The following is a 14678-nucleotide window of genomic DNA, read 5'->3' on the forward strand; positions in this document are numbered from 1 at the left end:
GTTTATTTTATCCATTATCTTTTCCAGAACTACGCTTGATCTTATTCATGAGGGACATGATATGTAGGTAACCTACATAAGGTTCGATCGAATCATCATTTAAAAAAACAAAAAAAATAAAAAAGGAAGAAGAAAACAAAAAGAAGAGAAAGAGAAAAAGAGAATAAAGTTGTGGGACGTGAGAAATGAGAGGAAAGAAAAGAGGGGGAAAGAAATGAAAAACCAAGTGGTGTTATAAAGGAAAATGAAGAAGGAAATGGGGCAAGAAGAGTGAAATTAGGATGATGTCATATGACCTTCGTACCCTCGAAGCCATTCTAGAACCATTAATTGTTACTAGGGGCATTGCACGCAATGTGATATTTATATTTGATAAATGTCCTAATGCTAACATGTTGGCTTTGTTTTGCTCCCTTTGTTACTTTCATTATTATCATAACAGAGAGTGGTTAGTTTGTGGCACTTTGGCGAGTCATCTGTACAACACAAAGTCAAAAGAGCAAGGTAGACATGGCTGGTAAAGACTTGGACACTGGAGTTGTAGACCCACCAAGGGAGATTGTAGAATCGGAACTGAAAGAGGAGGTCAGAAGGTTGAAGCATCAGATGGCTGAAATGTATCAGGCCTGGATTAGGGGACACCCTCCACCCTCATTCCCTACTAACTATACAGAAAACCCTGATTCCATTCCACCACTCTCCCTATCCCAGATGCCCAATACCGTTGATCTTTCCCCACAACACGCACCAGGCTTCACCCCTTACCACTCCTACCCCGGCACTTCGGCCCAAATTATTCATGCTCCACCAGCCAAAACAACCTCATACCCTGCTCCGACATCTGCTCCTATTTTTGTACCCCCTCTACAAGCTACCCTCCATCGATCCTCCAGTGAACCGACATTCCAAGATCCAGATACCCAATACTATGCCCCGGAACCCACTTTCAAAGTCCCAGATCCTTACTCCTACACTCCTCACTTTGAGCCTCATGTTGAAATTGAGAAACCACCCAAGAACGCGGAGCAAGAGGAGATGTTTAGGAAAGTAAAGAGTCTGGAGCAATCATTGAGAAATATGTAAGGGTTAGGAAGCCAAGTAAGTGTGGCTTATAAGGATTTGTGTTTGTTCCCTGATGTTCAACTACCTGTCGGGTTCAAGATGCCCAAGTTTGACTTGTATGACGGACATAGGGATCCTGTAGCTCATCTGAGAGGTTATTGCAGTAAAATGAGAGGCGCATGGGGAAAAGACGAATTACTGATGGCGTACTTCAGCCAGAGTCTGAGTGGGACAGCTTTAGAATGGTACACCCACTAGGATGCCAGTAGGTGGTACACATGGGACGATTTGGCTCAGTCTTTTGCTCAGCATTTTCAGTACAACATAGACATTGTCCTGGATCGCCTATCCTTGACAAAGATAGAGAAGAAACATAGTGAAAATTTCAGGGAATATGGTTTCAGATAGAGAGAGCAAGTCGCGCAAGTCAATCCTCTGATGGGAGAAGATGAAATAGTCGAGTACTTTCTTCAAGCTCAAGAGCCTACTTACTTTGGGCATTTGATATCGGTTGTGGGTAAGCCTTTTATTGATGTGGTAAAAATGGGGGAAATGGTAGAAGATGGGTTGAAGTCAAGCAAGATCATGAGCTATTCCGCCTTAAAAGCCACGACACAAGCAATTCAGAATGACATAGGAAACTTGTCGGGTCAGAAGAAAAAGGATGATGTTGCCATGGTTGTCTCAGGATCACGAGATGGCCCAACGGATCTGCCTCACCAATATACTCGGCTTCAACCCCGACCCCAAACCTATCCCCGAGTTCCACATAATCCACCTCAATACTATCATCCTAACAGCGTCCGGTCCTCTGTCCAACAACTGGGTCACTCCTTATAGCGAGCACCAGCACTGCATAATACTCTTTCGCCTTCACAAAATTTTTGAGCACCCAACAACCCTAAAAAATAGGGGCACAGAGGGGAACAAAGGCAAAGAAATAGTTTCACGCCAATCGAAGAATCCTACACTAGCTTGTTTGAAAAGTTAAAACAACCTGGCTTGATTGAGCCGCTCCTCGGCTATACTCTGTACCCATATGCAAAAGGTTTTGATCCTACTGTACGGTGCATGTACCACTCTAATGTCCAAGGGCATAGCATTGAAGATTGTCGTGCTTTGAAAAGGGACATAGAAAGAATGATTCAAGAAGGGATAATTGTGGTCCAAGACAGTGACACCCGAAACATTGCACAAAATTCTTTACTTGCACATGATGATACACACTTTGTGGGGAAGATGCGTGGTGATAGAGAGTATGAGAATCCTCTTAGGAACTTGCGCTGAAGTTAATGATATTGAAATTGGTGAAGGCCCCAGTAATTTTGATGTGCAACCTAGTGGCTAAGATGTCGAGCTTGGTAATTGGAAAGACACTCCTTTCTTGGCTAGCCAGGGAGGAGTTTTGGTGGTTTATTTTGTTATCACTTCTGTTTGTCCGGGTTATTTTAGGGTTGTAATCCGGATATTGTCTTGTGGCTCAAACTCTTCTTATTCTCATTTTGTCTAGTTCGTTTAGTTGTAGTAACTCGTCTTGTGTTATTTAGGATTGTTCCAGGGTTGTAACCTATGTCTATTTTCTTGTCTTGTTCAAACCCTTTTCATCATCTGTCTAATGCAATCTCCTATTTTCTGTTAGTTCTAGTCAGTTTATGTTTAGGTCATTTTTCCTTTTATAGTTCTTTTCATGCCGACTCTAGTGACATGACATGCACGCATAATTCTCAACCTGATCTTGAAAGTTAGTCTAATCATGAAGCAATGGCACAGTTTTGAATATGATAAAAGGATGTGTTTGAGGAAACAATTAAAGATTCACGCAGTCTGAGATGACCTGAACTTTGAATTGAGTGAAACTGAGGCAGTAAGTCTGGGAAATCAAGAAGTTGATAAGAGCATACAACAAGGAAATGTCTCTCAAGCAGTTTGAGGTAAATCGGTTAGTGTTGAAATGCATTCTTCCACATCAAGATAAGGTTGAGTCAAGTCTACTTCGAACTGGCAAGGGTCATTCATTAGGACAAAGGTATTGCGCATTGACACTTTTTGTTTGTGTTGATGCCATCAATAGATACTATGTGTGATTTGTTTGCTTATCTTCAATTGCATATTTGTACTTGGCATTTTTAAGTTTGGTGTGACGAAGACATTTTATTCTGTTACCCAAATACTTTTATCCTTTGCTACCCATTTTGAGCCCTAATTTTTTGTTTTATACCCCTCTTTTGGAATCAGAAATAGAGTTAGGAACTAGAAAAGGAAAAGAAAAAGAAGGAAAAAAAAAGGAAAAGAGAAAAAAAGAAAAAAGGAGAAAAGAATAAAAAGGAAAAAGAAAATAAAAGAGAAGGAAAAGAAAAAAAAACTTTGTCGTTTGAACTACGTTCGACCTGATTCTTGTCACCATAAGATACGTAGGCAGTCTTACAGTTCGGTCACGCCAAATAAAATATTTCATAATCCCCGAAGTCAAGAGTGGGGCAGATTTTCTTAGAAATCCCATCAAAGCAAAAATCAAAAAAAAATATTCCCCAAACTCCAAGAAATTGGGGCAGAAGTTTTAATTTTGCCAAAAGGCCTAATTCCAAAAGTTGTAATTTTGAACCCTTTTATATTAAATTATTTTGAGCCTCCATGCCACCCTTTCTTTCCAACCCTGTCCAAAAACCTATATTACGGTCCAAAGAAAGACCTTCCGACCAATTTTTTGAGGATGTCAAATCAAGTGTGTGGTGAAAGTCTGATCTTCTTGTATCATGGGTAATACCTTGTTCTCGGCACAAATAGAGAAAGTGATAAAATGAGAGAGTCCTATCGGTGAAAACCCCCATGGGCACCGTAAGGCGACAGTGAGTTGAGAAGGAAAAAAAGCAAAATGAGAGAGGCTTGATGGTGAAAACCCTTCAGGGCACTACAAGTCGATTGAGGATTGTGGATAAGATAGGACAATTGAAGCGGTGAAGCCCAGTTTCACAGCAAAGAGGTAGAACAAGAGTTGAATATTAGACTTGCTTGAGAGATTAGGCCACTTAATCCAAAGGTGCATGTCATGGTCATTAGAGTTGGTATCCACATCTGATAAGTTTCTACTTTGTAATTTTCTTGTTAGGTATCATCTCTTTCTCTTGTCCCTTATTTTGTTCCTCTTGTTTTGTTTGAGTCCCTTCTTGAGTCTGTTTGGTCAGAACAAGTGAGAAATGGCTTTAAAATTTGCTACCAGCTTTCCAATTGCACAAAACGAATTTGGCTAGCACATCAAAGTGGCATAAGTTAGGGAAAAGCAGCATGCGCACTGAGTTGGTAACAATCAACATGCTTTAGGATTCATGTGAAATGCAAAGGTTAGGTAAATGTCAATTCATGATCAAAATGCAACAGATAGAGGATATTGGGATCGAATGGAGCAGGGGTATTTTTTGTGATAAGGGTTGAAAGAAAATGGGTAGTCGATAACAGGCAAGGTCTTCCAAGTTGAAATCAAAGTTATCTTGGCAAGTGCAGAAGCAACCGCCTTCAAGGTCAAGGCCACAAACTAACCATCGTGTTTTAAACTCACAAGTTTTCTTTGTCTGAAATAGGGATGGAGGCTATGTTCATAACAAAGCTTGAATTTTTCAGGTGTAATGCCCTAATTCTGCTTGCGCGAAGGCTATTGAGAAGATCACACATCACCCTAGGAGAAGCACTTCCTAGTCTAGGCCTTTCAAGTTATATTTTGTTTTAAGAGACGCACTTCCTAAATTGAGATTTTACCCCTAGGAGATGCACTTTCTAGTCTGGGTATTTCAAGTTATATTTTTATTTTAAGAGACGCACTTCCTAATGTTGGTCAGTTAAATTCATCCCTAGGAGACGCACGTCCTAGTTGGAGTCATTGAAGTTTTACCCATTAGGAGACGCACTTCCTAGTGGGGGTCTTTCAGATTATACTTGTTAGGAGACGCACTTTCTAGCTTTGGTCATTTAAATTCATTCCTAGGAGACGCACTTCCTAGTTTTAGTCATTGAAGTTTCACCCCTAGGAGACACACTTCCTAGGCTGGGTTTTTCAGGTTATATTTTTATTTTAGGAGACGCACTTCCTAAATTGAGTTTTACCCCTATGAGACACACTTTCTAGTTTTGGGTCATTTAAATTTATTCCTAGGAGGCGCACTTCCTAGATTGAGTCTTGAAATTTCACCCCTAGGAGACACACTTCCTAGCTTTGGTCATTTAAGTTTATTTCTAGAAGATACACTTCCTAGTTTGAGTCATTGAAGTTTTACCCCTAGGAGACGCACTTCCTAGTTTGGGTTTTTCAGGTTATATTCTTGTTTTAAGAGACGCACCTCCTAAATTGAGATTTTACCCTAGGAGACGCACTTCCTAGATTTGGTCATTTAAATTCATTCCTAGGAGACACACTTCTTAGTTTGAGTCATTGATGTTTTACCTTTAGGAGACGCACTTCCTAGTCTGGGTCTTTCGGGTTATATTTTTGTTTTAGGAGACGCACTTCCTAAATTGAGTTTCACCCCTAAGAGACGCACTTCCTAGTTTTGGGTCATTTAAATTTATTCCTAGGAGGCGCACTTCCTAGTTTGAGTCATTAAAGTTTCACCCATAGAAGACGCACTTCCTAGTCTGGGTTTTTCAGGATATACCTTTAGGAGACGCACTTCCTAAATTGAGATTTCACCCTTAGGAGACACACTTCCTAGTTTAAGTCATTTAAGTTCAGGCCTAGGAGACGCACTTCCTAGTTTGGTTTATTCAAGTTTCACCTGTAGGAGACACACTTCCTAATCAAGGTCTTTCAAGTTATTCTTTTAGGAGACACACTTCCTAAATTGAGATTCCTCCCCTAGGAGACGCACTTCCTGGTTTGGTTCATTCAAGCTTCACCCGTAGGCAACACACTTCCTGATCTAGGTCATTCAGGTTTTATTTTCAGCAGACGCATTTGATGGTAAAAGTTTCTTGGTTTTATTCATAGGAGATGCACATCCTAATCGAGTCTCTAGTTTACTTTCATCATTGCATCAATAGCATAAGTGGTTTACAGTTTTGCTAACAACTCACAAATCTTCCGAGTGCAAACTGGGGCAGAATATTTTATTTGTTTTGTTGTTGTGATCGCAGGCACCCACCTGGAGAACAAGGGAATACAGTTCAAGTTTTGGTAATCAGGAGCTCACCTGGAGAACAAGGGAATACAGTTCAAGTTTTGGCAATCAGGCGCCCACCTGGAGAACAAGGGAATACAGTTCAAGTTTTTGGCAATCAGGCACCCACCTGGAGAATAAGGGAATACAGTTTAAGTTTTTGGCAATCTGGCACCCACCTAGAGAACAAGGGAATACAGTTCAAGTTTTGGCAATCAGGCGCCCACCTGGAGAACAATGGAGTACATTTCAAGTTTTTGGCAATCAGGAGAACAAGGGAATACAATTCAAATTTTGGCAATCAGGCGCCCACCTGGAGAACAAGGGAATACTGTTCAAGTTTTGGCAATCATGCGCCCACCTAGAGAACACGGGAAGACAGTTCAAGTTTTTGGCAATCAGACGCCCACCTGGAGAACAAGGGAACCTAGTTCGATTTTTGGCAATCAGGCGCCCACCTGAAGAACAAGGGAATACAGTTCAAGTTTTAGCAAGAAGGCACCCACATGAAGAACGAGGGAAGTCATTTCAGAATTCAATTCAAGTTAGAAGTAGCAGAAGCTCGCGGCAAGAATGCGAGTCAACAGCCCGAGATGACCAACAAAAGTAGTCTTAATCCAGAAAAAAAAAAAAAAAAAGTGAATCCAAAATGCAGAAGCAGAAAAAAGATGTGAACTACTCAAGACGTGGTTGAAGTCATGAGCGCTACATGTCCGGTCTTGATCCGAAAAAGCTAAAAAAGAATGAACTAGCATCGGCAGCTAGCAAGTGTCAAGGTTCAAATCTAAAGTCTGTATGAAAAATCATTCAAGACTCAAGATCAAGCTTCAGAAGACTTATACATAGAAATCTTATAACTCATAGTTGACAGACTTAGTTAGTCTTTTTCATTTTTGATTTTGATGTAATAACAGGACCGCAGACCGAAACCTCGACGGAACGGCACCTCGACCGGCTCTCTACCTCAGTATACTCCATCACCGTTCCTACTTATGAACAACACGTGGCCTGATTCCTTTATAGCCAAGGATGTGTAGGCAGCTCAGATACCAGGGCTCGGTCACAATCTCTTGTCCATCTTTGTTTCGTTTTGAATAAGCGTCGGGTCATAAATAAATTACGTTGCTTATTGTTCTTTTCTCCGAAAACTCTTTGTGTTTCCAAGCAAAGAGGGGCAGCTGTAAGCACGTAATTTTTGACCCGCGCAACTTTTAAAAGTTGTATTTTTGAAAATATTTACTTATTTTTATTTTAATAGGATTTAGCCTATTTTTCACTTTTACTCTAATAGTAGAACATAAAATTCGAAAATACAAAAATATTTTCAATTTTATCTTTTATCTTTCTACTTAAGTTGAGGTCATTAATCTTTTGTGGTAATATTAATCTAAGTTTGCTATCATTCTAATTAACTCTCTACTTTCATTTTAATATATAATCTTTGAAAAATGATGGTTTCATATCAATATAAATTTTATGTTAGTTAAAGTCAATTACTAGTATTCTAGTAGTATTTTGCTGTTTATTTTTAGTCTTTGAGCCCAATTTGGAAATCCAACAAGACTTCACTCATTACCCCTTCTTATTTAACCCTTACACCCTAACCTTTCTTCTTAACCCTACACACTAGCAAAACCCTAGAGAAGACCCCTGAACACTCCAGCCGTCGAACCCTCTGCTGCCCATGACCAAACCAACGACCCTTCTTCTCCAACACACAAAGAAGCAGCCCTAACACCCTAAAAACTCGCTGGAAAAACCTCCAGCCGTCGTCCGCCGCCCAAACAACCTAACACACAACAACCAGCTACCTGCCACCCCCATCTTTTCTCTATCTCCAGCGTCAAACAAACCCTAGTAACGGAACCCAGTAGCCGTCGTCGTTCCTAAAACCAGTGTCTCTGCCTTTCACCCTCACTGCACAAAGCCACCGACCACCAACTCCACCAGCCCTTCAGCGGCAAATATCCACCAAACGAGCAGCTGCTGCTGCTTCCTAACTCACTCCAAACGACTTTCACAGAACTAGCAACCCTCTCACCTCTCAATCCCAAACACACGCACACACGGATAGAGGTGAGGAAGATAGAAATTTTGAAGAGGTTTTTGGACATAAATCGGAGAAGTAGATCGAGAGTTTGGAGAATTTTAGGGGCTCATCATTTACTGCGTTCGATTTCAACTTCCAAAAAAAAAAGAGAATTAACAAAACATTTCAAATCTCTTTTACTTTATTTCTGATTTCAATGGGAATTTATGAAGTTTGGCTACAATGGAGTTAAGTTGAGGTTGTTTTGAGCTCGTCGCCGTCCGCCAAAATCCCGGTTCAAGTTCGAGGTTGTCTCTTGCTCTGTTTTCTCTAAAAAAAAATTGGCTTGCTATCTGATCTTATAACTTGACATTGAATGTGTTAATGGTTGTTGATTGTTTAAAGTACTTTGATGCCACAAATCTGAAATTTTAGTAGTTTGGATTAATTCTCTCGGTTATCTATTATTGTTGATAAAATCTATTAAAAATAGAGAGGGTGCAAAACAAGATGAATGTGTCGTGGGATTTGGGGCAAACAAAATTAAAAGTGTTCTGGCCTTAAAATAGTTTTTGTTTTAACTTTATTTATTTTAAAGTCGCTAGGAGCATGCTTAGGCCGGCAACACTCGGGTAGGCAAACCTTAGGATTTTGTTATTTCCGAGGCAAGAGGTCATTCCCTTAGTTAAATGTATCTGGGGAATGCCCCGAGGGGATTTGTATATATTTTATTTCAGGGGTATGCCCCGAAGTGAATGTAATTGAAGGTCGTGGTGAACATCGTGGAAGAAGTAGCGTAGGATAATTTAGTACTTTAATTTTTCTTCTTTTAATTTTCTTTCATTTAGGTGGGGATGACTTCGAGCCTCTTTTGATTGTTTATTTTCTTTTTGTGTATTATTACCTCAATTCAAATATTTTAAAAGCTGACTAGATCAAGTACGCAGTTGTACTAGTTACGGGACTTGGGGAGTGCCTAACACCTTCTCCCCGAGTAAAATGAACCCCTTTACCCGAATCTCTGGTGCAGACTTAGTTTTGAAGTCCATGTGTTTTGAAAGGAGAAATTGCTTTTGAACGGTGACCTGGCACACCGAAACCAATGTCAGGTGGTGACTCTGAGTTGTTTCTTTTTTAACACAATTTTGTCACGTTCTAACTGAAAAAATCTTTTCAAGCTTTACAAATCCTTTTATTAATTTTAAGAGGGTTAAGTGAGGTTGGTTAAAAAAGAGGTGTGACACCTTCAATATGTGAAAACAGCATGGGCTAGTCAGTTTTCGGATTGGTAATTGTAAAATAGTCAGCATTTGCAAAGTCATTGAAAAATAATCACTATTTTGCTATAACACGAAAAGTTCCAGCATAATATACTGGAGATTGATGCACATGTGTATGAATTTCCAGCATACGGAAGTTTCATCATACTGGAGATTGGAGCACCTGTATATGGACTTCCAGTATATTATGCTGGAACTCCAGCACACGAAAAGTTTCAGTAAAATATATTGGAGATATTAGCACCTGCGTATGAACTTCCAGCATATTATGCTGGAAGTTCACGTGTAAAAAATTCGAACTCTGGTACATTATGGTGGAATATTTTTCGGATTTTGAATAGTGTTTTCGTTCAGATTTATCTTTACATAAAAGGTGACTAAATTTCGATTACTTTTGAAATTGTAGCTATTTTTCAATTATCACTTGTAAAACTAACTATTTTGAATTTCACCCCTTCAATATTTGTATTGAGCCCTGACTAAATTTGGATTTACATAGAAAAATCCCACTTTTGAGGTAAAGGATTTCTTAACATAGACGACTTCATACTCATAGCTCGAACTCAAAATCTCTAATTCATGATAAATAAATACTTATGACTTCACCACAACTCTGTTCATACAACAAATCATATTTGTTCATCTTCGTACGAATGTTAGGGATATCAAGAAATTAAACGACCGATGAGAAAGAAATTGGTTCCTAAGGGCAAGATTACTTAATTTACCTGTTATTGATTTCTTTTGATTAAACAAATGATGCTTTCTTTTAGGGGCGTACATAGGTTGAGTTGGTTCGGATTTTACAATTATCAAATTAAACCAATTGTATCGGGTTATTAAATCTAAAGATCAAACCAAACCAATAAAACTCGGGTTTTTCAATCTCGATTTTTCTCGGGTTTTCAGGTTATTCGGGTTTTTGGGGGTTTTTTCAATAAAATCTTCATAGAAAACATATAACGTATGCACAAAATATTTTGTTAATCCTAGTAAGATACAACTATATATATAAAGTATTTTCCAAGAAAATAATACAAAATATGAGATGTGTCATGGCATTATCCTAAATTACTCAATAATAAAGACAATAAAATTATGTAATATAAATATCCATAATCTAAAAGCCATAATAAAAATAAACATAATCTAAAAGTACTAAGTCATGCTAAAATAAATAGACTAATAAGGGAGAATTAATTACATGACTAAACGCTAAAGAAAAATAAAAATAGGTTATGCATTTTTATCTAAATTATTGCAAAACAAAAAATAGATATTCAATACATTCACGTTCGTAATATTGAATTGAATGTCTTTTGTTAGCATTAGTATTGATTTGATTTTGGTTTGGGCTTTTGTTAGCATTACTTAATTTACTAATATTAACGGTAAAAATTGCACGGGGCGCCCTATTTGGTCGCCCCATTTAATCTATACCCATATTTTTAAAATTATTTAACATATATCCTAATTTTTACAACTTCAGGTCCCTCCTTCTTCCTGCTACCTGTGCGCTCCTTTCTTCCTCCTTTCTTCTCTAAATTTTTCTTTCTCCAGCTATCTCTGACTCAACAGTTTGAATGCAGTGCAGTGCCCAACATGGAACAAGATTGAGAGTTGGAATTCCATGTTTTCATTGTCAATTCATTTAAACATAAGAAATCAGATGGGAAGAGTTTATTCACTAGAAAAGAGAGAGAGAAGAAGCTGAAAGAATTAGGGGAAAGGACTGACCAAGATTGATGGAGGGAGAAGCGGATTTGCAGTAAGAGCGAAGAACATTATTATTACTGCTGCGGAATTTGGCGGATCTATGAGCCAATCCAATAGAAACAAAAACTGAAAGCTTTCTCATTTGCACAACCCCTTTTAATTTTGCTAACTACGTAGGAGTATTTGTTTTGAAACGGAGATGGAAGTGGAAGCGGCGTGAGGAGAATGAGGTTCGTTAGAAGCATAAATCAGCTAAAGTTTAGCAAATATAGAGCAAAACTTCAGCTAAAACATGCTGAAGTTCAGCAAATAGAGAACAAAACTTCAGCTAGTAGACTGTAGGACAAAAAACTTCAGCTTATTTAGTGCTGAAGTTTTTGAAAAAGCTTTATGATAAAACTAATGAATTCAGGACAAAACTTCAGCTTATTTAGTGCTGAAGTTTTTACAAATGAACTAAATAACTTCAGCATCTTCGGCTGAAGTTTTTAAAAAAGCTTTATGACAAAACTAATGAATCCAGGACAAAACTTCAGCTTATTTAGTGCTGAAGTTTTTACAAACGAACTAAATAACTTCAGCATTTTCTGCTGAAGTTTTTGAAAAAGCTTTACGACAAAACTATTGAATTCAGGACAAAACTTCAGCTAAAACATGCTGAAGTTCAGCAAATAGAGAACAAAACTTCAGCTAGTAGAATGTTTAAGTTCAACAATTACAAACAATTTCAGGCCCGTCTACTAGAATGTTGAAGTTTGCGTGATTGTTTTTGCTACTTCAGGCCCGTATGCCTGAAGTTTACGCGAAAAGTGGGTACGCTTGCAATTTTTTTTACAAAGCGGGTATAAGTTAAAACGTGGCCCAAAAAGCGGGTATAGATACAAATCCCCCATATTAATGGCTATAAAACTTATTGGAGCATTCAAAAGTTCTGAGTTCAACCTTGAAATAATACCTTAAAAGATAAAATTATGAAATTTTTTAAGAAATATTAATAAATTACATCACAATAAGTATATTTATATATTAAATATATCTAAAAAAATTATATATGTAATGTCGGGTTGGGTTGGTTTCGGTTTGACTTTCTTTAGTTAAAACCAAACCAAATCATTATGGTCGGGTTTTTTTCCAACATCAAACCAAATCATAATCGGATTTTTTTTCTCGATTTGATTCAGATTATCGGATTGATGCGGTTTGTCGGTTTCCTTTGTACACCCCTAATTTTTTTCTATTTAAATTTTGTATCAATCCATTTCTCATTCTTTCAATTAAAGAAAGGTCCAGAATATCAAAATATATCGATCGATCTTACTTAGACTGCATGGCAAATCCAATAAAATATTTTATTAAACTTTTTTTTTTCATAATTTGGTTATCTGAAATTTGAAATGTTAATTAGTTTTATTTTTTAATAAATATTTGAAGTTTAAATTTTATTTACAAGAATATGAATTCATTGACCTCGTTTTATCCTTAAAAAGATAATAACTAACCCTTGTAATATATTTTAGCAAGGGAAGAAAATACTAGGTGATTTTTTTTTATTTACCTAATCATTAATGGATAGAATTACCCGATATCTTTAGACTTCCTTTTTTGCTTTTCTTCGTTTCTTCTCTTGGGGAAGGAGGGGGGGGGGGGCGTCGATTTTTTTTTGTGATGTTTTATATGGCTTGCTAATGGTTTTCCTCTCTCCAAATCACGAGGATTAATCTATTTGTTTGACCAGTCCTCACTAATAATTAAGGACATCTCTTTCGTAATCAGAGAAAATCACTGGTCATTATCTACTAATATTACAGGAAAACTCTAATGGAAAATACTTACTTGCAACTTGAGTCCTAAATGTAATTAAAATAAATAATTTAACCTTAGCAATTACACATTAAACTAAATTTATATATCACTTAATCATGCTTAAGTGATAATAAATGTATAAATATATATACATGAAAGGGAATTCATTATTTTTATATAAACACATGGTGTCGATAAGGTTTTCCCTCTCATAATCTGTAAACTTAGCTTTTTTCTTTATTGGCATAACTATTATGATTTGCGAAGGATATCTGTGCCCATCTTTATTACTCACGTATTAATAAAAAGGGCCGCCCGGTGCACTAAGCTCCCGCTATGCGAGGGGTTTCAAGAAAGGGTCAAACCATAAGGGTCTATTGTACGCAACTTTATCCTGCATTTTTGCAAGTGGTTGTTTTCACGGCTCGAACACACACAAGATGAGACTTTACCACCGTGAAGCGTCGTGACCTCCTGGTCACATGGCAACAACTTTATTACTCACATAATAAAAATAAAATAAAAAAGGAACGTCCGATGCACTAAGCTCCCGCTATGCGCGGGGTCTGGAGAAGGGCCGGACTATAAGAGTTTATTGTACAGAGCTCCTACATATCTGCAAGAGGTTGTTTCCACGGCTCGAACTCGTGACCTCCTGATCATATGGCAGCAACTTTATTACTAATGTATTAAATAAATAAATTACTTTGGTATCTTTAGAAAGCAATAAATTGTCTATAAAAGGATTCAAGTGACTGAACCAAGAATATTAATGGGCAAAACATAGAATTATATAAATTGCAAGCGTGCAATCAAGGTTATGATGATAAGAAGCTAGGGAGGGGCCTATCATCCACTTCAACAACCACTAATTAAATCAAATTCCATTACAATAAATAAAATAAAATAAAATAAAAATTCCATGCTTTATTCAGTTAGTTGCAAATATAATCATGTAACTTTTCTTCTTGTTGAGCAACTTATTAATAATTGTAATTAAAAAGAAACAAATTGATATCCACAAACCACCACCATCCACCAATGATGATGATTATGGCTATGGTTTTCCTTTTCTTGATTTTTCTATCTTCTTTTTTTTTTCCTTTTGGAGAACACGTGGAATATATTGCTATGTTACACAATCATGCATTCTAGAAAGAAAGAAAGAAGGGGTTTAATAGTTTCTTAAAAGTCAATCTTAGGTTAATTAATTAAGTGCTTGGATTTAATCATGCATTCTAAAGTTGTTTTAATAAATTGACACTAGCTAGTAGTAGCAAGAACAAGTAAACCTAATACCAAATTCTTTAACAAAACAAACGTGCTCACAACACTAAAGTAAAACTTAAAATAAAGTATATTAAACAATAATTTTCTATATCTTCAAATCCTAAATCCTCCTCTATATATATATATATATATATATATATATATATATATATATATATATATATATATATGGATATACGAAAATAATAGTTTAATTTAAGGCAATTTAAAAAGAAGAATGTTTATAAATTTTTGCTCCAGATGAATATGAAGTACATAGATACAAGTTATGCTTTAGAATGAAAGACAATTTTAATCTGCTTTCTCTACGAACTTAAATTAGTCGTGGCTTAAAACGAGCACCAGATTGTGGTA

The sequence above is a fragment of the Nicotiana tabacum genome, chromosome 18 (assembly GCF_000715075.1).
Source record: "Nicotiana tabacum cultivar K326 chromosome 18, ASM71507v2, whole genome shotgun sequence".
Lineage (NCBI taxonomy): Eukaryota > Viridiplantae > Streptophyta > Magnoliopsida > Solanales > Solanaceae > Nicotiana > Nicotiana tabacum.